At 46.2% G+C, this 24,130-nt stretch overlaps 1 long non-coding RNA gene across 1 annotated transcript in view; it reads left to right on the top strand.

Moving 5' to 3' along the window:
- Nucleotides 1–13: 13 nt before the first annotated feature.
- LOC110195413 (uncharacterized) overlaps nt 14–24,130 on the top strand; it is a 62,753-nt gene continuing 38,636 nt past the window's right edge. The window contains exon 1 of the long non-coding RNA XR_002320890.2: nt 14–173. This is a non-coding gene — a long non-coding RNA (uncharacterized LOC110195413). The remainder of the gene's footprint in view (nt 174–24,130) is intronic.

Here is a 24,130-nt window from a genome sequence, read left to right on the forward strand (position 1 = left end):
AGGAAAGAAGGGGCCGCAGGACTTGGGGCCCGACAGAGCCCAAAGTGCAGCCTCAGCAGAGGGTCTCCAGGCGGCAAGCAGCCCTGGGCCCAGGCCACAGGCTGCCAACGTCCCGGGGTGCAGCTTGGCCCGAAGCTCTGGTGGGAGGAGGAGAGGGAAGCTGATTCTCGAAGGTAGACCGATGCCCCCTCCCCACCCCAAGCCCAAACTCATGCTCCGCTGGGAGGGACCCACGCCAGATGAGAAGAACTAGCAGGTGCAGGGAGGTTGTTCATGGGGAGGGAAGTCTGAGAATGCTGAGTTCACCCCCTGCTCCTGGCCCCGTGATCACAGGACTCAGAGCTGGAAGAAAGCTTGGGCCATCCAGCCTGACCCCTCATGTTACAGGAGAGGGCATAGAGTGGAGACAGGTAATGAGATGCCAGGACAGGTGGCAGTTCCAGATGTGACCTTCCGGGGCTCATTCATAGTAAGGGAGAGCACTCAAGCTCCCTGGCCTCCCTCTCTTGGGGACATGGTTCTTCAGACCACCCCAGGGAGAAGGGCGAGGGCGCTCCTGGGCCACCTGGTTGGGCCAAGGTGGGGGGGGGTTTACCACAAATGGTAAACAACAGAGTCAGAATTTCAACACTGGCCCTCTGACCCCTGATCCAGAGCTCTTTGAAGCCTGAAATGATTGGCATGAATGTGCCCAGCACTGGGCTAAGTGCTGCAGGTACAAATGGAAGCGGGCATCCCTGCCCTCGAGACGCTTACATTCTGAGGAAGCAAACGGCTTATATGGGGGAGGGCTGGCCAGGAGGGTGAGTAGGGTTGGTCTGTCCTCTCTGAAGCAATGCTAGTGGCCATTTGATTAGGCTTCCACAGCCCGGGGGGCACTCCCATGGTGTAGTGGGCCTCCCACTGGCAGTCATGCTTCGTTGGGATGGCGCAGCATCTCCTGATTGGTCTTCTGGCATCAAATACATTTGGCAACTGAGTCAGGAGGAGCTAGCTGTCCGATCTGAGGTCTCCATGGAAGTAGAGAACCCTTGAGTTTACCCAGTGTTTGAGCAGTTGAGTGGCTTTGTGGGGTCTTTGAGGCTCTTGGCTTTCTCACCTTTGGACTTTCAACCAGGGGAGGGGAAGGCGATCTCTCTCCCCCACTGCCCGGGGCAACAGCCAGAGGACCATGTGCTTGTCCTGTTGCTCCCTTTTCTCTGCTGCCATTCCTCTTGAGCATGGGCCAGGAGCGTGGCCACCTGCAGGAGGATCCGCCGTGCTCAGCACCTCATGTGAGATGCTGGGTAGGGCCCCTGGCATGAATATCTATTCAGCAATCCCACCTGAGGCCTTCCCCTTCCTGGGGAGTAGAATGAAGGAAACTGGCTGCTGAAGACTTAAAACATTTTGTGTGTGTTAATACAGTCTGTAAGTCTTTTGAATCTTATATGTTTTTTGTGCTAAGGAAAATAAATAGTTGACTTATACGTGATGTCCCCTATAGAGAACCCTGCTACTTGTATTTTAGTGAGACCCTGGACATTCCTCAGTTTTATTTTTAGGGCTTTCTATGGTATCAGTCAGGAAGACCTGAGTTCAAATCTGGCCTCAGATATTTGCTAGCTGTATGACCCTGGGCAAGTCACTTGACTGTGTTTGCCTCAGTTTCCTCATTTGTAAAATGAGCTGGAGAAGGAAATGGCAAACCACTCCAGTATCTCTGCCAAGAAAACCCCAAACGGGTTCATGGAGAGTGGGACACGATAGAAAATCTCCTACCAAACAACATGGTGGAGACAAAGAATCAGAAAGCAAGAAAGCTTGATTCTGCCATTGGGGTAGCTCCTGCAAGGATAAGTCCAAGTCTATAAGAACACTGAGTCTCTTCATTTTGGGAAGCGGACCAGACAAATCTCCCAAAGTCTCCCAGAATTCTTCATGTTCGTCCTTTCTTACATTATAGCAATCTGGCAGTCAGCCATTCCCTATCTGTGGGTATTCACCTTCCTTCCACTTCTTGGCCATAACAAGAACTGTCCATTTGGGCCCTGCTGGGCTCCAAGTCTGGCAGTAGGATCTCTAGGTCAGTGATTCCAGCCATATTTGCAGACATTTCCTTGTCTCTTTTTTCTGAGCTATTTTCAATTTCAGAATTGTCTCAGCATCGTTTTTCTAAACATCCCTCTTGTGTGTGGACTTTGAACGTGTTTTCCCTCTGGTTTCAGTCTTTTATCCCCAGCCTGCCTCCTTCTTTCCCTCCTACTCCAAGGCCCATCTCATTCTGTCCCATCATCCCCCAACCAGGCAAGGCTTGTTGAATGAAGCCCTTTCATTCTTTTTGAAAGAGCTGGAAGGGGCCCAATATAGGCCAACTAATTGTGTTATAGTAAAGTTATAGGATCATAGATCACTTTCTCCAACCCATTCACGTTACAGAGGAGGAGACTGAGTCCCAGAGAGGGAAAGTGATGAGCTAGTGTCAGACATGGAGATCAGAATTTAGCCTTTCTTCTGCAATCAGATACTGCAGATCTTTCTCACCGTATGCAGTGGGACCCAACATGGGGCACTGCTGAGGCCCCTGAGGTGACCTGGCATCCTGGTACTCTGGTAGGAGGGGGTGGGGCAGTAGGGAATGTTGTGAAGCTGAGAAGGTTGGGGTCAAACCAGGGGAAGGAAGGATGGAAAATTGTCTGGGACGTGCATGAGTAAAGATGGCCAGAGAAGGCCAACTAGGGAAGGTGTTTGGAACCACAAGAACAGAGGCAGAAGTCTTCAAAGAGAATGGAAGAAGATTGTCTCTGGTAAATTAATGTGAGCCTCCTGGGTTAGGCCAGAAATAGAACGTAAAATACCAAAGTTGGAAGGGACCATAAAACACAGAACGTGGAATGTCAGAGCTGGGAGAGGCCTGAGAACATACCCTGCCAGAGCTGGGGAGCTCCTTTCCTTCATGGCCCTTGGTGACCTCTGCCTTGGTGGGATCCCATCTTTCCATCCCATCAGCCCAAATTCTGGGCATCCCATTGCTGGAAACCTATAAGGTGGGGCCCTTAAGAGGCAGGGTGGGCAGAATCCTTCTTCCAGGGAAAAGTATTGGATCATGGATCATGAGTCACAGTGTCAGACTCTAGGGGTGCCCTAAAGCTCTGCCTCGGACCCTCTTCTCTTTCGACACTCTCTGGCTTGGTGATCTGATCATCTCAGGTCTACGTATCCAGCCCCAACATCTCTCCTTAGCTCTGGTCCTGTATCACCAGCTGCCTACTGGACTTTCCAAACTGGATGTCTGAATCATTTCAGACTCAACATTTCAAAAGAGAGATCATTACCTTTCTCCCAGACCCTTTTCCAAATTTCCTGTTTTGGTCTAGGACTCCAACATCAAGTAGGTTGCCTGGGTTCACAACCTTGGTGGCATCCTTAACGTCTCAGGCACTCACCCTGTGGATCTGTCCAATCAGCTGCCGAATCTTGTCTTTCTCTTTCCACAACATCTCTGCAATCTGTCCCCCTTTCTCCACTCACACAGCCACCACAGCTCAGGCCCCTACCCCTTTCATCTGGATAGCTTCAATAGCCTTGTAACTGGTCCCTCTGACTCAAGTCTGTCCCATTCCACCCTCCACACAGCACAGAAAGTGCCGAAGTGATTTTCCTAGTGCTTAGGTCTGTCACTCCTTTCCTCAAGAAGCTCCAATAGCTCCCTTTTACTCCTCCTCCCCCCAGCTTTCGATCCCACCTCCATCCCATTGTATTTATTTTGTACTTAATTGTACCTGTACACTTTGTCTTCCCATATAGAGCATAAGCCCTTTGTGGGCAGGCTTTCTTTCATTTTTATCCTTTTGTCCTCGGTTCCTAAGACAGTGCTAGGTATAGAGTAAGTGCTTAATAAATGCTTATTATTGGTGGTTAGTTGGTTTAGAGTTATGCAGGAGTTCCTCAGGTTCCTCTGTCCCATGAGTCCTATTTGAGGTCCTGAGGAAGAGCTGGGGGCAGCCCCTTCCGTGGTGCAGATCTGCGCCCCACCCCAGTCTCTACGCTAAATTCCCAAAATCCTTTTGAAAAAGAGGTCAGAGGACAGACTTAACATACAACTTCTCCTAGAGAGGAGGGACCCAGGGACGTTGTGGAAGCCCTGAAGAACAAGGGAAAATGTGGCATACTAGAGAGTCAGGAACCTTGGGTTCTAGGCTTGAAGTGCACCGTGGAAAGTGCAATGGATTTGAAGTCTAAATCTAATCTAAAATTTGGAGTCTAATCCTAGCTCTGTGGCTTATTGCTTGGCTCTCCTTTCCTTTGCCTGGGAACTGCTCTGTGACCTTACCCAAGTCACTGGGCCTCAGTTTACTCATGTAATGGGTGAGATGACCTCTAAGGTTCCTTCTAGCTCTGAACTCATCATCCTATGAACCTGATTCTGCTCACCATGTGCATGACCTTGAACAAATCACTCCCTCTCTCTGGGTCTCAGTTTCTCCACTTGCAAAATACAATCAATTGTACTAGACAATCTCTGACGCCTCTTCCAGCTGTTCAGTTCTCTCTTAGACTGAGCTTCAGGGCCCTTAGAGAACAGATTCTAGACCAACTCCATCATTTTACAGAGGGGGAAACTGAGGCTCAGAGAAATTAAGTGACCTGTCTAGGTATTAAGAAGCAGAGCTGAGATTTGAACACAGGTCCTTTGTTTCTAAATCTAGAGACTTTTGAGAAGGGGAGAGAGGTATGGAGTCCTGGGTCCTTGGAATATATGGGTGCCACACAAGAAGGAAGGGTCCAGAAAGGGGAGCTGTCCAGTTTTCTGGAGGGCAAACTTTATCTCCTTCATAAATCCTCTCGGTCAGAAGAGTTTCCCCAAAGAAGAGACGAGGAGATTCCCTTCCCTTCCTTCTTTGCAGAAGTAGGAGACTGTGGGTGGGGAGCGTTGTAGATCTGGTTGATGGGTAGGTCAGTTTTGCTTAATTGTAATTTTCTCCTCTTTCTGTTTTGTTCTTCATTACAAGGAATGGCTTGTTGTACAGGGAGGGATGTCCTGGAAATGAAGGGAATGTGAAAACAAAAAATATCAATGAAAACTGAAAAATATTTTTTAAAGTTCTCTAGCTCAGCCACACTGCCCTGGACCTGGGAGGGGCTCCTGGAGGAGGTATGCCCAAGGATCTCAGGGCTTAGAGTGGAAAGGGATCTAAGAGACTCATTTTACAAATTGGGAAACTGAGGACAAAAGAGAGGAATAGTCCTGATCAATGTCATGCAGGTGATAAGGAGCAGAACCTCTTCTGACTCAAATCCAGAACCCTCAGAGCAGAGAGTCTGGGCTGCTGATGAAAGGAAGGATCCTTCTTTGCATCCCGTAGCCCTCAGCTCCCCGATGCCTCCTTCCCCCTCATCTGGACCCCTGCCAGACCCAAGGAAATCCACCTTCCCGGGACTACTGCTCAGCTGACCCGCCTTGTTAGTTAAGTGTAGACAAAGGGTGTGGACATTAGGTCCTTCTTCCTCCTCCTCAGACAAAGGTCACTTGAGTTGCTTATCCTCTTGGGACCTGGGGAGTCTGTGATGGAATGGGATGAGGGGAAGGAGGGAGTGAAGGAGGCGGTTAGAAACAGCTCTAGAAGTGACCTCCTCATTGCCCCCCTGTGGCCAAAACAGCAAATGGCGTCTCCCTGTACGGATGGCCAAGAACAAGGCACTTGAGAGCTGATGGATTGTTGAGGGAGGGAGGCAGCCCCAGGGACTCAGACTTGAGAGAGTTCATCGCGGGACCTGTGGTCCTTGGCTCTGGAGTAGAACAGGCGTCAGACGCTGCCCACAACACTCCAGAGCGTCACCCAATGAGATGAAAATGTAATTGGGAATCACTGAGCAAAGTAAATGAAAATACAGCCAAACATAGATAGAATTATACTTCAAAATGAAGTCAAGAAGTAGCCCACAGGGATCCTCACGGGCGGTTTAGTGGCTTCATTTCTGATTGAGTTTGACGCTGCTGGGGTAGAAAGCTGTTCTCAGAGTCAGGGAACTTCGGCTTTCTGATAATGATAATAATTGTGATAGTGACAAGTGGCATCTGTCTAGCGATTTCACCTTTCCAAAAGCATTTTACATCTGTTCTTCCATTTCACACTTACTAGCTCAGGGGCCTTGGGAGTCCCTTCTCTGAGAATCAGTTCATCCCTCTGTTAAAAAAGGGCGAATGATAAAAATCACACTGTCTACTATAGGGCTGTGGTGAGGCATATCCTTTGTAAGCCCCAAAGCACTACAGGAATATCCGTTTATCCTGAGATATCCAAATATTCTGCCACACTTGTGAGCTCAACAGATTGAGAATTTTTTCCACCAGTGCAGATCGCCCTCCCAGGTCAGCTCACCCGGTGGGACTCATCCATGCCCTCTCATGAGTTCACCACTGAGGGTCCATCCTACGTGCTAGAAGCCTTCCTTCATTGCCGTTGATGTTGTCAGGATAGTCGTGGAGTCCTTGGTCTGTCCACCAGTCATCCCTGGCTCTGTCCCATTGTGCCCAGCCTGTCTTTTTAGCTCACCCATTTATTTGGTGAATATGGTGATATTCTTTATTTTGCTTCACATCTGTTACTCTTTGTGTGTGCGACAAGTGGCCGCAGGCTCTCATCTACCAAGCATGCTTCTGCTGCCCCCTGGGTCATCCTCACTGATGCCTCTTTAGAATGTGAGGTCTCCCTGAGTCCTCCAGGACGATGCTAGGGGCACACAAGCTATGGGGACTTTTGCTATGCCTCTGACCCACATGGAAGACATTGTTTCTGGGCAGGCGTGGTGACACGTAATGGACGTGTCCTGTTGTCCCGGTTGTAGCATGCATAGCTGTTCTATGCTCCCCATATGATGAGGATTCATCCTGCTTATAGACTTCACAGACAGAACCAGGACACATGAGAAAGACACGTAGACAGGGAAGAGAGTCCAGGACTGAGTCTTGGGGAACACACCCAGTTAGGGACGTGAAACGAAGGATGACACAGCGAAGAAGCCCAGGAAGGAGCAGACAGCTGAGGGAAGCCCAAGAGAGAGCATCGTCACCAAACCAGGAACAGAGAGACGTCAACCATGTTGGATACTGCAGAGAGGTGGAGGAGAAGGCCTGAGGGGGGGACCATTGGAGCCACAGGAGTGTAAAGTACCTATGGCAATGGCCCATCCATCCTCTTTCTCCTCCCAGGCAGTGAGGGCTGTGTTGTCCCTGGCAGCAGCCAGGAGGCCAACAGTTATTTTCCACAGAGTGAAGAGAACCCAGAATGTGGGACACACTATAAAGAGGAACCGTAGACTCTTACTCCATCCCCTTCGTTTTACAGAGGAAGAAGCTAAGTCACAGAGAGGGAAGGGACGGCCTAGAATTGCAAAGCTGGTTAATGCGGAGCTAAGGTTCTCGCCCAAAATCGTTGTGTGGCTCGTTGTGGATGGAATTCCTTTCCAGTGTGAGTTGAGAGTAGGTGATCTCTGGAGTTTCTTCCAAATCTCATTCTCTGATTCTCTGACGCTGGGATCAGACTCTCCGAGTGGGGAGGGACTTGGAGGCTGCCGAGTCCCCCTGATATCGAAAAGGAATCTCTTCTGTACCCTACGTGGCCAATGGACACACACACTTTGCTTAGTGGACTCCAAGCAGAACCCAACTCACTAAGGGTAGAGCCCATTCCGCTTTGGGATGGCCCATAAATCAAGCCTAGATCTGTGGTTTTTTCCCCCAAATTGGGTGGGAATTTGGTTTCTCCCAAACCAGTGTTCTTTCTGATCAGCCCCTCAGTGCCTGCTCCTTTCCTTGTCAAGGACTCCACGTCCGAGGTCCCTCAACACACACATGCATTCACACACACATGCACACTCACACACCCTCCCCACAGCCTTTGTACTCTTGCTTACCATCTTTCTGGGCTCCCTGCCAATGGACGCTAGAGAAAACCCAGGTTGGGCTAGGTCCAGCTGTCCTAAGCTTTACCAATTGTCAGGGCCACGACAAAGCTATTCAGAGAAGCATGTGTGAGAGAGAAGGTGTGCAGGACTATTTGTGTAACTATGGATATCTGGGGAGAGCTAGACCTCTGCAGGGTTCATGGCTTATAGGATAAAAGATTTAGAAATGGAATGGACCTTATAGGTTACCAAGGCATTCTGACACAGTGGATGGAGCCCCAGCCTGGGAGACCTTGGTTTGGAGCCCACTTCAGGCTGTGTGACGTTGGGCAAGTGACTTACCCCTTCAAGCCTCAGTCTCCTCATGTGTAAAATGGAGCACCTAAATAACAGTGGTATCAGAGAGGGGTCCAGGGAAATAGTGGGTGGAGGACACTTTGCACATCTTGTGTCTAATAGGAACACCATCTATTGCAAGCCCGACCCCCTCTCTTTACAGGTGAGGAAATTGAGGCTAAGGAAGGGGTGATGACTTGTCCAAGGTCTCACAACTAGTAGGAAGCAGAGAGCTGGGATTAGAACCCCAGTCCCCTGACGCCTCAGCTGTTACCCCCAGCACGGGATTGGGCAGCACCCAGGACAAGGCCTGGACTATGGAGTTAGGGCAGAAGGCCCTGCACAGCTGGAGCTCTTCCAGAAAAGGCCTTTGGGCCAGAGGAGCCGGTGCAGAAGGCCTTGTGCGGCTGGAGCTCTTCTTTCAGGCCAGAGGACCCAGTGCCTGAAACTAAGGAAATGTCAAACGAGAGTGATCTGTACCCACTCGCGGCCATGGCCCCCTCCCACTGGCACTCTGGTCTCCTCCTCCCCACACCCAGGATCATCTGGAACCCACAGATGATCCCCAGAGAACACCAGAGGCGTGGGCCCCAGTGGAGACACAGAAGGCTTTGTAGGAGGGAGAGGAAACACTATGGACTCCTCAGCTGTCTGTGGCCTGGGCTTTTGTGTACCCAAGTGGGAACATGCTAGCAGCACACGCCTCACAAACAGTCCCACAAACATACACACAGTCACATGAACTCACACATATGTCACACCAACACACGCACAGAGGCAATTCTCACACCCAGTCACAAGTATACACACACACACACACACACACACACCGGCCCCAGTACGTGGTGATTCCTTCTCAATTGTTTCTTACAGGAGCAGTGGACAGACAGAAAAGGTTGTGGTCAGTCAGGGCAGCTTCAGTCCCTCATCGAGAGGGAAGGCACAGTCGGAAATGAGGTTTTCTAGATCTGGGCTCTAGATGAAGCCCTGCCACTCACTCCCTTGGGGATGATACCAATCGGCAGATGGCAGATATTTTCCCGGGCAGGTTTTCATCATCCCATTCCCCACGGGAGGGGGCAGGAGAGGCATCCATTTGTGTGGGGGAGGGAAGGGGAGAGGAAGAGGATGATTTCACTGTTTGTTTGCTTTTGTTGTTTTTTTGTTTAAATTCAATGATTTTGCAGCTGGATGGGGGGCTTCTTCCAATCAATGAGCATTCCATACGAGAGAGCATGAACCCATATAATTATATTCAGAATAAATGTAGTTTGTGGTGATGCATTTGTGAGAGGGGCTGGACACTTTGGACAGAGAAATCAGGAAAGGGTTCATAGAAAACATCCCCTCACCCTGCAGCTTGAAGGAAAGGGAGAGGTCTCTGGAGTGGGTACATTCCAGGCATGCTGGATGATCAGTGGAAAGGGATGGAGGTGGGAAATGGGAGGTAGGGTATATTGCGTAAGGAGCAGAGAAAGGGCCGGCCGGGCTGGATCGCAGAGGATGGGAGGGAAGTCATGTCGATAGGAACACTGCCTTAGTTAAAGGCTTCGGCCATGATTTTTCATGGTAATAATTAGCATGTGTGAGTAACGTTTTCAGGTTTGTAAAGTGCTTTACCAATATTTATCTATTTTTATCCTCACAACAACCTTGGGACATAGGTGATATTATTGTTGCCATTTTACAGATGAAGAAGAAAACAGAGGCAGACAGAAGTTAAGTTACACGGCTAATGAGGCTAGATTTGAATTCAGGTCTTCCTGCCTCTTCACTGATGCCTGCCTCGTAGGTACATAGGCGCCTGGAATGAATCTGTGGTCCATTAACAAGCCCAGGTTCCTTTTCTTTCCAGGAGGAGCCCAGACCATTAGGCAGATGTAGTCTGAGGTTGGGGTCCTGCCTAAGTGCCTGGAGGGAATGGGGGATTTGCTGGAATGTCTGGGGTTGACTAAGATTTATGGCTGCTAGTTAGGGGTTCTTGGGACTGCTTTGTTTTCTGCATTCTTTTTGTAGGATAAATAAGGGCCATCCTGAATCCACTATGGATTGTTACCAGGAATGCTTCAACAGACTCCTAGGCTTTTATTTTTAACCCATTATCTGTGGAATCCTGGGTAGTAGCTGAACTTTGAGATTCTAAGATAAGGCTGAGGAGGGGCAAAGAAAGCTAAATGGAACACTTAAAAATGTAAGACCCCAAGTCTGTTTTTTTTTTTAAAGTGAGGCAATTGGGGTTAAATGACTTGCCCAGAGTCACATAGTCAGGAAGTATTATGTGTCTGAGGCTGGATTTGAACTCAGGTCCTCCTGAATCCAAGACTGGTGCTCTATCCACTGTGCCACCTAGCTGTCCCAAGACCCCACATCTGAACCTGGTCTACGCAAACCCAGAGCTTGGGGGGCTAGAACATTGCTTTCATTCCTCAGGGATTTAAAAGGTCTTCCCCAAATTTACCGAGTTAGCAAGTGTTGGAGCTTGCACTCAGATGGGCATTTTTAAAGACTTTTTTCTTTTAATAGTATCCCCCCCTCCATTACGCGTCAAGACAATTTTTAGCATTCAGTTTTACAAGATTTTTAGTTCCAAATTTTCTCCCTCCCTCCCTCCCCTCTTCCTAAAATGGAAGGCAATTTGATATAGGTTATACACGTGCTATCATGCAAAACATATTTCCATATTAGTCATAGCTGTGAAAGAAAAAACAGATCAAAGGGAAAAAAAAACCATGCAAAAGAATAAAGCGAGTGGAAAGAGCGTGCTTCGATCTGCATTCAGAATACTTCAGTTCTTTATCTGGATGGGGGGGCGCTTCCTTCACGAGTCCTTTGTATTTGTCTTGAATCATTGGGTTGCTGAGAAGAGCCGAGTCATTCATAGCTGATCATCACACAATGTTTTCTTGGCGCAGATGGGCGTTTTCTAAACTTTGATTCTTCCCGCAATACCCTGCTGCCATCAGCGAGTGACCTTGGACAAGTCACTTTCCTATCCTTGGCCTCAGTGTCCTCATGTGAGAAAGGGGTGAAACTAAAGTACTTCTCAGCTTTAAGACCCTCTGTAAACCCTGTGCCTTGTACAAGAGGGGGAGGGTGGCATGTGTGGACATACTAGAGGGAATGGGACAAGAGAGAACACACTTTGAACCCTTTGGCTCCACTCTTAGGTCCCAGCTGTGAGCGATCTCTCCCTTCTAGAATTTCACAGGCCTCCATCTGATATCTATACATTTATTATAGCAAGCATGGAGGTAAGTCCTTCCCCTCTTTTTCACAGGGTACTCCCAGGACACACACATTTCTCACCCTCTCTGGGCTCACTCCTCCAATTTACATTGGCAGGTTGGGTCTCCAGAAGGGCGACTGTTCTAAGAACAACTCTGTGGATACCTAATCCCAGAACTGCAGCTCATGAGCCCTCACTCGTAGGCTTTTCATTACTAACCAGCCAGAAGATTTAAGTAGAGCTTAGAAAAGATATTTACTCAAATGACATAGCATTAACAGTAGTTATAAAACATTTCTTCTAAAAACCTCTCCTGTAAGGACATGTAGAATCTGAGAGAGAGAGAAAGAGAGAGAGAGGGAGGGAGGAAGAGAGAGAGAGAGAGAGAGAGAGAGAGAGAGAGAGAGAGAGAGAGAGAGAGAGAGAGAGAGAACACATGTATAAAATACCTTTCAGCAAGACACCTTACAATTCCAGAAATTCAGGATGTCAGTGTCCTAGAAAATTCTCACAAAGTTCACTTTGTGAAAGGTTATTAGGAGAGGAGTCTTTTCACTTCTCAGCTAGAATTTCTTCCCACAAGGCATGATCTTTCAACTAGGTAAGTGGTTCAATTGGGCTTGCTTCTCACAGAATATATTATCTCTGCTGGATAGTTGATTCACTGCTAGGCTAGGTAAGGAAGGTTAGAAGGCTGCTGGGTTGACTTCTTCTACCCAGTTCAGGTGGACGGGTTGCTTAGCTGGCTCCTCACAGGGTGTGGCGTCTTTGCTGCAGACAATCTGTCGGACAACCTGAGCTGGCTTTTTGACAGAAACCTTCAGGCTCTACCACCTCCAGCCTTGGGCTTGCCTGGGTGTTACCATGCTCTCTCAGGTGAGGGGTGGAGGTGGGAATGGTGCTCTTTTCAGCTGGAGTGCTACTGCTCTCTTTCAGAAAAAGCAGGAGCTCTGGGGCAGCTAGGTGGTGTGGTGGAGAGCACCGGCCTTGAAGTCAGGAGGACCTGAGATCAAATCTGGCCTCAGACCAAACACTAGCTGTGTGACCCTGGGTAAGTCACTTAACCCCAATTGCCTTAAAAAGAAAAAAGGCAGAAGCTCTTAGCTTAGGACTGATAGGAGCCTCTACAATTCAATTTTATCATCTGTCACCTCCCAACCAGGAGGAGGGTGGAAGAGGTACAACCCTTCTTGCTTTACAATTCTTTCTGATTCAGAGCTAGGTTCCATGGTGAAGGATCTCACCTAACTTATGGTTAAATTCTTGTTGGGTCTCTGAAAATATATAGTTGCAAAAAGCTGAAAGGTTACAGAGAACCCCTCTCCCCCCACACTGTCAGAAGAGCAAACCCTTAAACTGTGTCTCTGATAGTGGTAGTGGGGTCAGCATATCAGGGAGCCATATCCTTCAGGAAACATCCGCAACCTATCCCTTTGTCAGTGCTGTGAATCATCGTGGACTGTACAGATTTCTTGATACCCTTTAAAAAGGAGAGAAAAATTTTCCTAAAGGTCAAGGAGCATTCTTGAATGAAAATCCATTCTGTGTTTTCAATCAGGTTAAAAACAACAACAAACCTATCCTTCAGTTGAGGTCTCGTTAGCCTTAGTGCTTGCAGGGGACCCGAGAGGTCCCTTTTAGGAAAGCAAATAATCTGTGTGGTAATATTTCCATGAGATCTTTAGGTAGCAGCATAAGACACAAAACCGAGAAAAACCTCACAAATTGTTCCATGGTCTGTTGAGTTGGGGACCTAGGCCTGATTGTGCCATGAGTTACATCATATTTTAGCAGATGTGATAGTTATTTAGTGGCTCTTATCTTGAGAGGCCCTATCCTAACAGGCATACTATCCCCACCCAGATAATATGGGCATGTCAATATTTCACATCCCCATTCGGGTGTGGTCATTACTCTCTTCACAAACACATGACTCAAAGCATGAACAAATTTATTTACAAGTTAAGGGGAAGCAGGTAAAACTCATATCAAAGCACACAGAAAATAGCAACGCTGACCAGTGAGCAACCTTCCCCAGGAGATCTATAGTCACCTATCTTATGGATTTCCCCGGGAAAGGGGCTCTAGCAGGGAACACCCACAACAGTGCACCCCTCCTTTGGCTAGCTGTGCCCTAGTCCTCTTTCTTGGATTCATGCTTCTAGTAGATTTCAGCAAATGCCACCTACCCTCACAAGCGGGTTGACTCAGGTGACTTGCCATGGTTTGATGTCCTAATCAATCAATCTTCAATCAATCAGTCAGTTAATCAATACGCATTTATTAAGCACCTGTTATGAGCCAGGCATTATGCTGAGCACAAACAAATACAGAGACTGAAAGAGTCCGTACTTTCAGGGAGCTTACACTCTCCCACATATGTCTTCACATCTTTTAGCTTTAGGGTTCAGTAAAGGACTTCTACTGTCTCTCATATCACCATGGTGGCGATTGGGGTGAGGCGGGTGGGGGCAGAAATGAGGAAGTTATTGAAATTGCCTGGGCCAGCTCCTCAGACATCTAGGGGAGAGAGAGGGAACAATATTGTCCCTATTATTTTACACGCTGGGGAAAGAATAACTCGTAATCTCTCCGTGTGTCCACATGTCTTCTCCCTCTACTAGACTGCAGGCCTCTTAAGGTGGAGACAGTGGCCTGGTTTCAAGCCTTGTTTCCCCCATACTCAGTACAATGCCCGGATGACTGTGGAGATTGACAAATGCTTTTTGGATGGAGGTGAACTGAATTAAGTTAAACTGAAATGAATTAAATCTCAATGGGCACAAGTTTCTCAGACAATCCAAAATGCCCTAAGAGGTCCCTGCTAAGGCAAATCCTCACCTGACTTCCAGGTTCTTGTCTTGGCTCTATCATTAACTTTGGGCCAATTACTAAACCCCTCTGGGCCTCAGTTTCCTCCTCTGTGAAATGGGAGGAGGGGCTGTAGGAGATGACCTCATAGGTCCCTTCCAATTCTCAGTCTTCTGATCTTGTCATTCTTTCTTAATTCTTTGTCTGCTCAGCATCTGGTTATTTCATTCATCTTGACAATTGAATTGGATCTTTCTCCAGCCCCCGCCTGCCTCACCAGCTGGCCCTGGCCTGCTTCATTCCCTGATATTCATGTGCAGAACGTCACCCTACCTGCCATCTTTCTACCATCCTGAGAAGAGGAATGAAAAAGGGCCCTGGGTGGAGCTGGGTTCGGCTTTCTCTGGCTCTGATCGTCCTCTCTGGCACCCACACTTCCTCCTCCTCCTCCTCAACAGCCTGGCAGAGGCTCAGCTTAGCTCTCACCCTAAGCTGAAATGCTAGGCTGAATGGGACCAGCTGGAAGAAGGGCTCTGAGGCTGGGCTAGTGTGGGCTCATGTAAGCAACCACCCTGTCCTTAAGAGAGAGGGTGCTCTGGCCTTAATCAGCTTGAGAAAGTAGGCCTGGGAGACCCTCCTGGTGGGTCACTCCCTTAGGACGTCCTTGCCAAAAAGTCAGCCCTCATAGAATGGTAGCGCTTCCAGTGGGACCAGGAGCAGAACAATTTACTGTCATAACAATATTGTAGAGATGGGCCGCCTTGAAAAAACTCTGAGCAGCTCGATCACCAATCACAGCTTCAAAGGACTGATGAAGAACGCTACCCACCTACTGACAGAGGGGTGACAGACTCCACACGTACAATGAGACACTCGTCTTTGGACTCAGCCAATCGGCAATATTTTTGTTTATTTGACTGAGTGTATCTGTTACAAGGGCTTTATTATTATCTATATATATTATATTATTTATTATTATTGTAATTTGTGGGGGGAGCAGGGAGAACAAATAAATACTTGTTAATTTTAAAAATGGTTAAAAAAAAAAGACTAGCCCTGTTGCCTAGGGTGGTGGGCAGTGGCGGAGAGGATGCCGAGTGAGTACATTAGGGGTTAGGGATTACTCTTCCCTGCTATGAATTTTCAGACAGCTAGGTGGCGCCACAGTGCATGGCGCATTGGGCATGGAATCAGGAAGACTCACCTTCATGAGTTCAAATCTGACCTAAGATGCTTACTAGCTGGGTAAAAAAAAGCCAAGGAAAACCTGCTTACGGCACCTAATCCTGCATCACCCTGGCCAAGTCATTTCATCTCTTCAGGAAGCTCTCTAACCTGCTAAGCTGCAGAGAAGATGCTGACCTATATTGGCAGAATTCACTTCCTCACCTGGGTGTTCAGTACTCCAAATAAGCCAGAGGCCCAGCCCTTATCCCCTCTCCTCCCCAGGCCCTTAGAAGCTCTGAGAATTCTGACTCTGGAGATTGGCTTGTTTGGGGTCATCAGTTATGAAAAGCCTATGAGGCTAGATGGTGCAGGGGCGAGGGGGCTGGTCCTGCAGCCAGGGAAACCTGATTTCAAATCCAGTCTCAGAGGCTTTAGCTATGTGACCCCAGATAATTAACTTTTTTTTTATTATGATGCTTTAAAATTTATTTTTAGTTGTCAACATTCAGTTTTATAAGATTTTGAGTTCCAAATTTTCTCCCCTCCCTCCCTTTCCCCCTCCCCAAGATGGCATGCAATCTGATATAGGTTATACATGTACAATTGTATTAAACATATTTCCACTTTAGTCATGTTGTGAAAGAAGAATCAGAACAAAAGGGAAAAACCACGAGAAAGAAAAAACAAAACAAAAAAAGAGAGGAAATAGTAGGCTTTAATCTGCATTCAGACTCCATAGTTCTTTCTCTGGAAATAGCATTGGAATAGCATTTTCCATCATGAATCTTTCGGAATTATCAGACAACTAACTTAACTTCCCTTAGCCTCATCAGTTTCCTCATCTGTAAAATGGAGATGAGAATAACAGCACTGGTCTCCCAGGATTCTTATGCAGATCAGAAGAGCTATTTGTAAAGGGCTTTGCAAGCCTGAAATCACCGTATACCTATGCTAGCCATATTGTGGAAACTGTGGCCCAAGCCTCCCTCCATCACAACAGACCCTCATACTTCTCCCCTTCCGGCTCTGTAATTCAGCCCTATGGGCCTCCTCTCTGCTCCTCCTACAAAACGCTCCGTGTCCGTGCCTTTGCACCTGGAGTACACCCCTAACTCCATTTGGACTCAGAGATTCTCCCATCTCGACGGCCGCCTTCTATGAAGCCTTTCCTGATTTTCCTCCCTTTCTCCCAAATGATGGTGCATTTAACTTTTGCATTTCTTTTCAATGTATGCTTGCGGCTGGAAAGAGGAAGGGAGCAAGCATTTATACAGCACCCACTGTGTGTCGGGCACAGTGCTGAGCACTTCACAAGTATCATATGCACTTGGGCCGTCTTCCCCAACTGAACGGGTGTTTCTTGCCAGTCGCGACTGTACCATCCCTTGTCTCTGTGCCCCCAGAGACCAGGTCGGGGCTTGGCACATAGTAGGTGCTTCGTAAATTCTTGTTGCTTTATTGATTGATAGACCATGGAAGAAGCCACCTATCTGGCTGCAAAATAATTGAATTTAGACAAAAACAGCACAAATAAGAAGGAGAAACCAAGGAATAAAATCGTTCTTTTTCTCCCCCTCCCTCCCTCACACAAATGGATGCCATCTCTTGCCCCTTCCCATGGGGGATGAGATGATGAAAACTTCCCTGGGAAAATATCTGCCATCTGCCAACTGGTATTGTCTGTCCCCAGGAGAGTGCACGGCAGAGTTTCATTTAGAACTGAGGTCTCCTAGGGAAAAAAACAAAGCAAAACAAAAAAACAAAAAACCAAACAACTTCTCAGACTCTGTGCTTTGGGGAACTCTGAATGGGGAACTGAGGCTGCCCCAACTGACTGTCTTATCTGGCTCCTCAGAGCTTACAAAAGAAGCAACCAAGGAGACAGCCGCATATACCCGGGGTCAGTGTGTAAGACTGTGTGTTTGTGTGACTGATAAATTGTGAAGGTGTGTGATTGTGTGTGTGTGTGTGTGTATAAGCTTGTGGGGCTCTTTGTGAGGGCACGTGTGTTTGAGCACGTTCACACTTGGGTTCACTAAAGTCCTGGCCAGTGGTGTTTCAAACCTCCTTTGCATAAAGTTGATAATTGAACCCTTGGAAACAGCTCGTAGTCCAGTGAGAATCAAGAGAAGGCCCAGGATAGAGACTTGAGGGACAGCCATGCACAATGGGCATAGCCTGGATAACAATCCAGCAAAGGAGACCGAGAAGGAGCGGTCGGATGGGCGGGAGGAGAACCGAGAGAGAGCAGTATGGAGAAAATCCTAGAGAGCAGAGAGCGTTAGGGAGAAGAGGAGAGGACAGACAACAGTGTCAGGGTCTGCAGAGAGCCACTTCCTTGTTGCCAACAGCCTCCTTAGAGAAGAGACCAGGAGCTAGGCTGGAAGGGACCCGGAGGCCACCGAGGCTGGCCTCTCATTTTACAGATGAGAAAACTGAGGCCCAAGGAAGCTTGCCCAAGGCCACAGAGGGAGGAAGGGTCAAGGCAAGGTTTGGATGTCCTGAATCAAGAGCCAATCTTCCTCCCCCCGTATCAGGCTGCTTCTGAGGAGCGGATTCTCTGGATGAACAGGAACGAACAGCTTAGCAACATTTCTAAAATTCCAGTCACTTTCCAAAATAGTCAAACCAACTTACTGCTCCACCGGCCGTGAATTTTCATCCAGTCTTCCCCTAGCCCCTCCAATATTGAGTTTTCCCATCTTTACCACTTTGATTTGGAGAAGAAAAACCTTTATATATGGCATTTTTACCAAAGTCTATCAGCTATAATTTATCAATCTACAAACATTTCTGCTTGTGTGGCAGTGCAGGGACCCATGAAAATATTGAGGCGTGGGGTGGTATTGTCTGAGAAGAATTGGAGGACTCGAACCGTCTTCAAGTCGAGCGGCAAAGGTGTGTTGTGGCTCTTGCAGCCAGCTGAGTGGGCTCCTGAGGGGTGCGCTTTTAGGTCTGCTGCTGTAGCAGGCAATCAACAGGTGGTCATGGCCATCCTGTCTGTTACTAGTCAATGTCCTGTCTATACAAGATAGCCTCGGCAGTTGATGTCTATAGCTTGACCTCTGGATTGTATACGGTGACTGTGGGAGTCAGTACAGTATAGTTCTGTCTGTGAAGGGAGGTTCTATAGCAGGAAGGGATAGTTTTCCTCTCTGGGGCCCACCCATGGGTTACTGCCAAAGACATGGTCTTAATCTGGGGTGCAATTACCCCATCACTTGTAGAGAGGTGAAAGACTGACAAAGTCATGCCTGCTAAATAGAATTCTCTCTGATAGGCAATTTCTACTTACATTTTATAATAACCACAAAATAAAAGGCAAAATTCCACAGCCAAATAAAGCAGAAGTACATTGCTTAGGGTTAGTTAGAGTTTTTGAAATGCTTAAACAGAACCAAGGCAATGTCAAAGTTAGAGCACCTGTGGAGAAATATCTTCCTGAGTCCAACTGTTTCCTCTTTAACCATTCCCTCCAAGGAGTCCTGTTTCCCTCTGTCTAAGGTGAACCCACACTACTCTTAATTAATCTCTTAATTAAAATTCAGAGGAAGACAATGAAGTCAAAGTAGCTACTTCTACTTCAAAGAAAAATGTAAAGTTGTCACAAGCACCAAAAGAGTTTTTGAAAGAGTTTAAAAAGGACTTTAAAAACCAAATAAGGAAGAGTGAGGAAAAATAAGGAAAAAAATAAGAGTAATGCAAAAAAAAAATCAAGAAGATTATGGAAAGAAAGTCAACCAATTGGAAAAAGATATCCAAAAACTTACTGAAGAAAATAACTTCTTAAAAATTAGAATTGGGTGAGGAAAATCTAATGACTGCATAAGACACCAAGAAATAATAAAACAAAATCAAAAGGATGAAAAAATAGAAGAGAATGTGAAACATCTTATTAGAAAAACAACTGCCCTGGAAAACAGATTGGGGAGAGACAACGTAAGAATTTTCAGGCTACCTGAAAGTTATGATTTTTTAAAAAAGAGTCTAGACACTATACTTCAAGAAATTATTAAGGAAAAATTTCCTGAAGTTTCAGAACTGGAAGGTAAAATAGAAATTGAAAGAGTCCACTGATCACCACCTGAAAGAGATCTCAAGATGAAAACTAGCTAAGGTTTGAAGCTCCCTGGTCAAGGAGAAAATATTACAAAAAATCAGAAAGAAAGAATTTAAATTCTGTGGAGCTACAGTCAGGACAACACAAAATTTAGCAGCTTCTACATTAAAAGACTGAAGAGCATGGAACATGATATTCCAAAGAAGAAAGGAGCTTGGTTTGTGACCAAGAATAACTTACCCAGGGGCAGCTAGGTGGCACACTGGATAGAGCACCGGACCTGAAGTCAGGAGTACCTGAGTTCAAATCTGGCCTCAGACCAGACACTTGACACTTACTAGCTGTGTGACCCTGGGCAAGTCACTTAACCCCAATTGCCTAAAAGTTAAAAAAAAAACCCAAAAAGAATAACTTACCCAGCAAAGCTGAGTGTAATTCTGCATGGAAAAAAATGGATATTTAATGAATTAAAAGACCTTCAGGTATTGGTGAGGAAAAGACCAGAACTGAATGGAAAATTTGACTTACAAGAGTCAGGAGAAACATAAAAAGGTAAACATGAAAGACCAATTATAAGGGAGATAATAAGATCAAACTGTTTATTTCTTATATGGGAAAATGATATTTGTAACTCTTAAGAATATTTTCATTACTAGGGTAATTTGGAAGAGCATACATAGATAGTAGGCTTGGGGCTGAGTTGAGTATGATGAGATGATCCTAAAAAATAAAACTGGGTAGGGAGAGGTAAAATGGAGCAACTATCTCATGCAAATGAGATGTAGATGGAAGAACTGTTACAGTGGAGGGCAGGAAGTGGTGGAGGGCTTCTAGTGCTAGAATCTTATTCCCATCAGAACTGGATTAAAAAGGAATTAACGTACACATATAGAAGTGTAAAAATTTTAACTTACACAGAAATAGAAGGATAAGGGGATAGGCTAAGGGAGGGACTTTTAGAAGGGTGTGCTGATCAAGATAAGGGAGGACTCTTGAAGGGCAGGTAGATTAAGGAGTAGGAGGACAAGTGGAAGGATGAGGAGGGATTCTGAGAGGGGGTGTGAATTAGGGAGTCAGTGGTCAGAAGTAAATTAGACTTCTGAGGAGGGATAGGGTAAAAATAGAAGGAGAAAAGGATAAACTGTGAGAGGAAAAAAGGGTGGAGAGAAATACATAACTAGTAATTATAACTCTGAACATGAATGGGATGAACTCATCTATAAAACAGAAAATGATAGCAGAATGGATTAAAAATTAGAATCTGACAATATGTTGTTTACAAGAAATACATTGGAAAATTAGAGATACATACAGAAACCTTATCTTGGTAAATGGTGTAAGATATACCCAATTTCTGCCAGACTGATTTCCAGTTTCCCCAATAATTTTTACCAAAGAGTGAATTCTTCCCCCCCCCAATATTGAATTCTTATCGCTGTTCAAACATAAGGTTACTGTAATAATTACAGGGTCATACCACTAGTAAGTGTCTGAGGTTGGATTTGAACTCAGGTCTTTCTAACTCTAAGTCTGGCACTCTACTCACTGTGCCACCTAGCTACCCCACAATACAAAATACTTGGGAGAATACCTGGCAAGCCAAACCCAGGAAATACATGAATATATTTATAAAACACTTTTTAGACAAATAAAATCAGATTTAAATGATTGGAGAAATATTAATTGTTCATGGGTGGGCAGAGCCAATATAATAAAAACAACAATTCTACCTGAACTAATCTACTTATTCAATGCCATCCCAATTAAACTACCAAAAAAAATTTTGTTGATCTAAAAAAATAATAACAAAATTCATTTGGAAGAACAAAAGGTCAAGAATATCAAAAGAATGAATAAAAAAAGTAAAGGAAAGAGGTTTAGCAGCACCAGATCTTAAACTATATTATATATTTATATATATATATATATATATATATATATATACATATATACATATATATAATACAATAAATAAAATAATAATATAATAAACATATATGTGTATGTATGTATATATATGTATGTGTGTGTATGTGTGCGTGCGTGTGTGTGTGTGTATGTGTGTGTGTGTGTGTGTGTGTGTGTATGGGCTGCTTTGTACTCTGGTGATGAGGAACTAATGTCAAAAGTCTGAGCCCTTAGTCCCCTAAGCCATCCAAGTCTTGAGGAATGTCTCAATAACTTTTAGGGAAAAAAAACAGCCTAATTTGCATAGGAGGAGGGGTTAAGGTATTGCTCCTATCACACTTTCCCATTGTTCTCCCTCTCTCCCATCTGCTTCCCTGAGTCCACTTGAGGAGGAGAACTAGCTAGGGAAAGGGAGGAGGCCTTTGGGGTGCAGCAGAACTGAGAGAAGATAGCAATCTGCCCCCAGCACCTAAGCCCACAGCTGCCTCCCCAGCTGGGCAGGAAGTGAACAGTTTTTCCTCCTTAAAATTTAAAGACAACATTTTAAAAAATGGAGCAGAAAGCAATGTAGGTGCAGTAAAAAGATCAGTATATTAGGAGGCAAGAGACAGGCTCCATTCCACCACTTACTGATTATTCTACTCTGAGCAGGTCATTAACATTAACCTCAAAGGGTCTCAGATGCCTTATCTGCAAATTCCTTTCCCTTCTCAGCGATAAAACTTGGCAAGTTAAGAGTTTCAGAGGCTCTGCTTTTGGTAAACTTATAATTCCAGAGGAATTGAAATCATTGAAGTTTACCCATACAGCCATCTCTTCCCTCTGCCAATTTTGTGAACTACATAATCCATTTCTCCCATCTGGCTGGGTGGTCTTAAGTATACATCCAGTATAATATCTCTTTGGTAGTTTCCTCCTTTGATCCTCATCCACCTGATCTCTAAATCTGCTTTATAGATTTCTATACATATGTCTTTCCTTAAGGTGATGCTCCACACTCCTCCAATCAGACCTGCTTGTTTTGGCCAAGGTGTATCACTCGAATGCCAATTTGAGTTTCCACCTCCCCCAACTAAGTCTTGGTAATGTCTAAGGGGCTGAGCAGAAATGTCAGTTTCATTGGTGTCTAGCTTTCTGAGGCCATATACCCACTGTCTCTGATGTCCTCTTCCTCGCTAGACTTTCTTGTTTCCTCCTGTGATTTGCTGAGTGCTACCTCCACTTGCACTCATGGACGCGCTTCTGCCATGTTTTATGCCTGAAGATGTTACCACCAGTGTCCTTGACATCTGTTAAGTCTGAGCCTTTGCCCCTGTAAGCCTTCAAAGGCTTACTGTTGTTCCCTCAGTGCCATCTCTGAACTCGCCTGAGACGAGGACCAGGGGCTTTGAATGTGGGATAGTTAGGGCTCAATCTTCAAATTAGGAACGAAGCCAAACAGTTTAGCAAAGGGAAATAACACTTTTTTGAGAGGATTCTGAGTGCCCTAAATCCGTCTTCAGGCACCCAAGGAAACGCTGATGATGCTGGAAGTCAGGAACAGTGTTGCTGCCCTAAGGGATTGTAGGGGACAGGTAGGACTCTGGGTTACTCAGCAAAGGCAAACCCAGACTTGGAGGCTTAGAAAGCCTGCCGGTCTGACAGGATTCACTGGGGTTTGGGAAGACATGATTAGACTGCCAGTCAATGACAAATGGGAAGAACATTGAAAAGTTAACAAAGGGCCACCATTCAGAAAGTTGACATAGTGACAAATCCTACTTATTCTCCTAGGAAGGGCATGAGAGGCAGTTACAGGTAGGTGAGTGGGGGAAGGCCTGGGGTCCTTGGCAGCTCCCCTAGCCCCACTCCACTCCATGTTTAAATATGTCTGGCTGCTAACCAGACCAACTGTACTTTGCCGGGCAGGCAACGCTGGCAGCTTAGCGCTGAGCAGGAGGACGTGGGCGGGAAGACCTTTAATGAGCAAAGCTATTGGGAAAGTGCTTTGAAAAGCCTAAAGCCTCCCTAGCCCTAATGTAAGACATTCTGGTAGGAAAACATCTATTTCCCCAAAGAGCAGGAAGCCTCCATGTACTCTTAAGCATGTATCTGGAATGTGGTCTCACTCGGCAAGGGGAATCCTAGAACTATACAGGATCTGATTTTGCCTGCACAGTCTTACCAGGCAGTGACTGATGTGATCTTATGGCAAGATTGCTGACTAAACAGTTCACTTTCCCCTCTGACCTTTACTCTCTGTGCAACTCTTAAATCCAGATCTCTTGGCAAGCCACATCCTGGCTTAGACTTTCTTAACCTTTTCATCTGTAGTATTCTGCTGCTGGTGGTCATCTTCTTCCCTGAGAAATTGTTGTGGAGATCACCATCCAGCACCTGGACCCAGGAACTCTGAACTTCTCAAAGTGCTGGGGTGGTTGCTGATACTCACATGTCCATGTCTCAAAAGATTCAATCTCAGGCTCACCTAGACCAGCACAAACTCTCACTACCACATTCAAGCAGCCACTATAGCTGGTAGGGGATGGGGTAAAGGGGTGGAAGAGAGGGAGAGGACAGAGTGATCCCCTTCCCATTAGCTGGAAACTGAGTCCCAACATGCTCAGAAGGCAGGAAGAGAGACAGCGTAGATTCACTCCTTTTGAAGTCAACTGACTGGATGCTTCTCCTGGTTTAGTCACCAGTCCTTTTTTGTACTGTCCCTCTTTCTCCAAAGGGACCAATGAGGAACTTCT

The sequence above is a fragment of the Phascolarctos cinereus genome, unplaced genomic scaffold (assembly GCF_003287225.1).
Source record: "Phascolarctos cinereus isolate Bilbo 61053 unplaced genomic scaffold, phaCin_HiC Scaffold_9;HRSCAF=440, whole genome shotgun sequence".
Lineage (NCBI taxonomy): Eukaryota > Metazoa > Chordata > Mammalia > Diprotodontia > Phascolarctidae > Phascolarctos > Phascolarctos cinereus.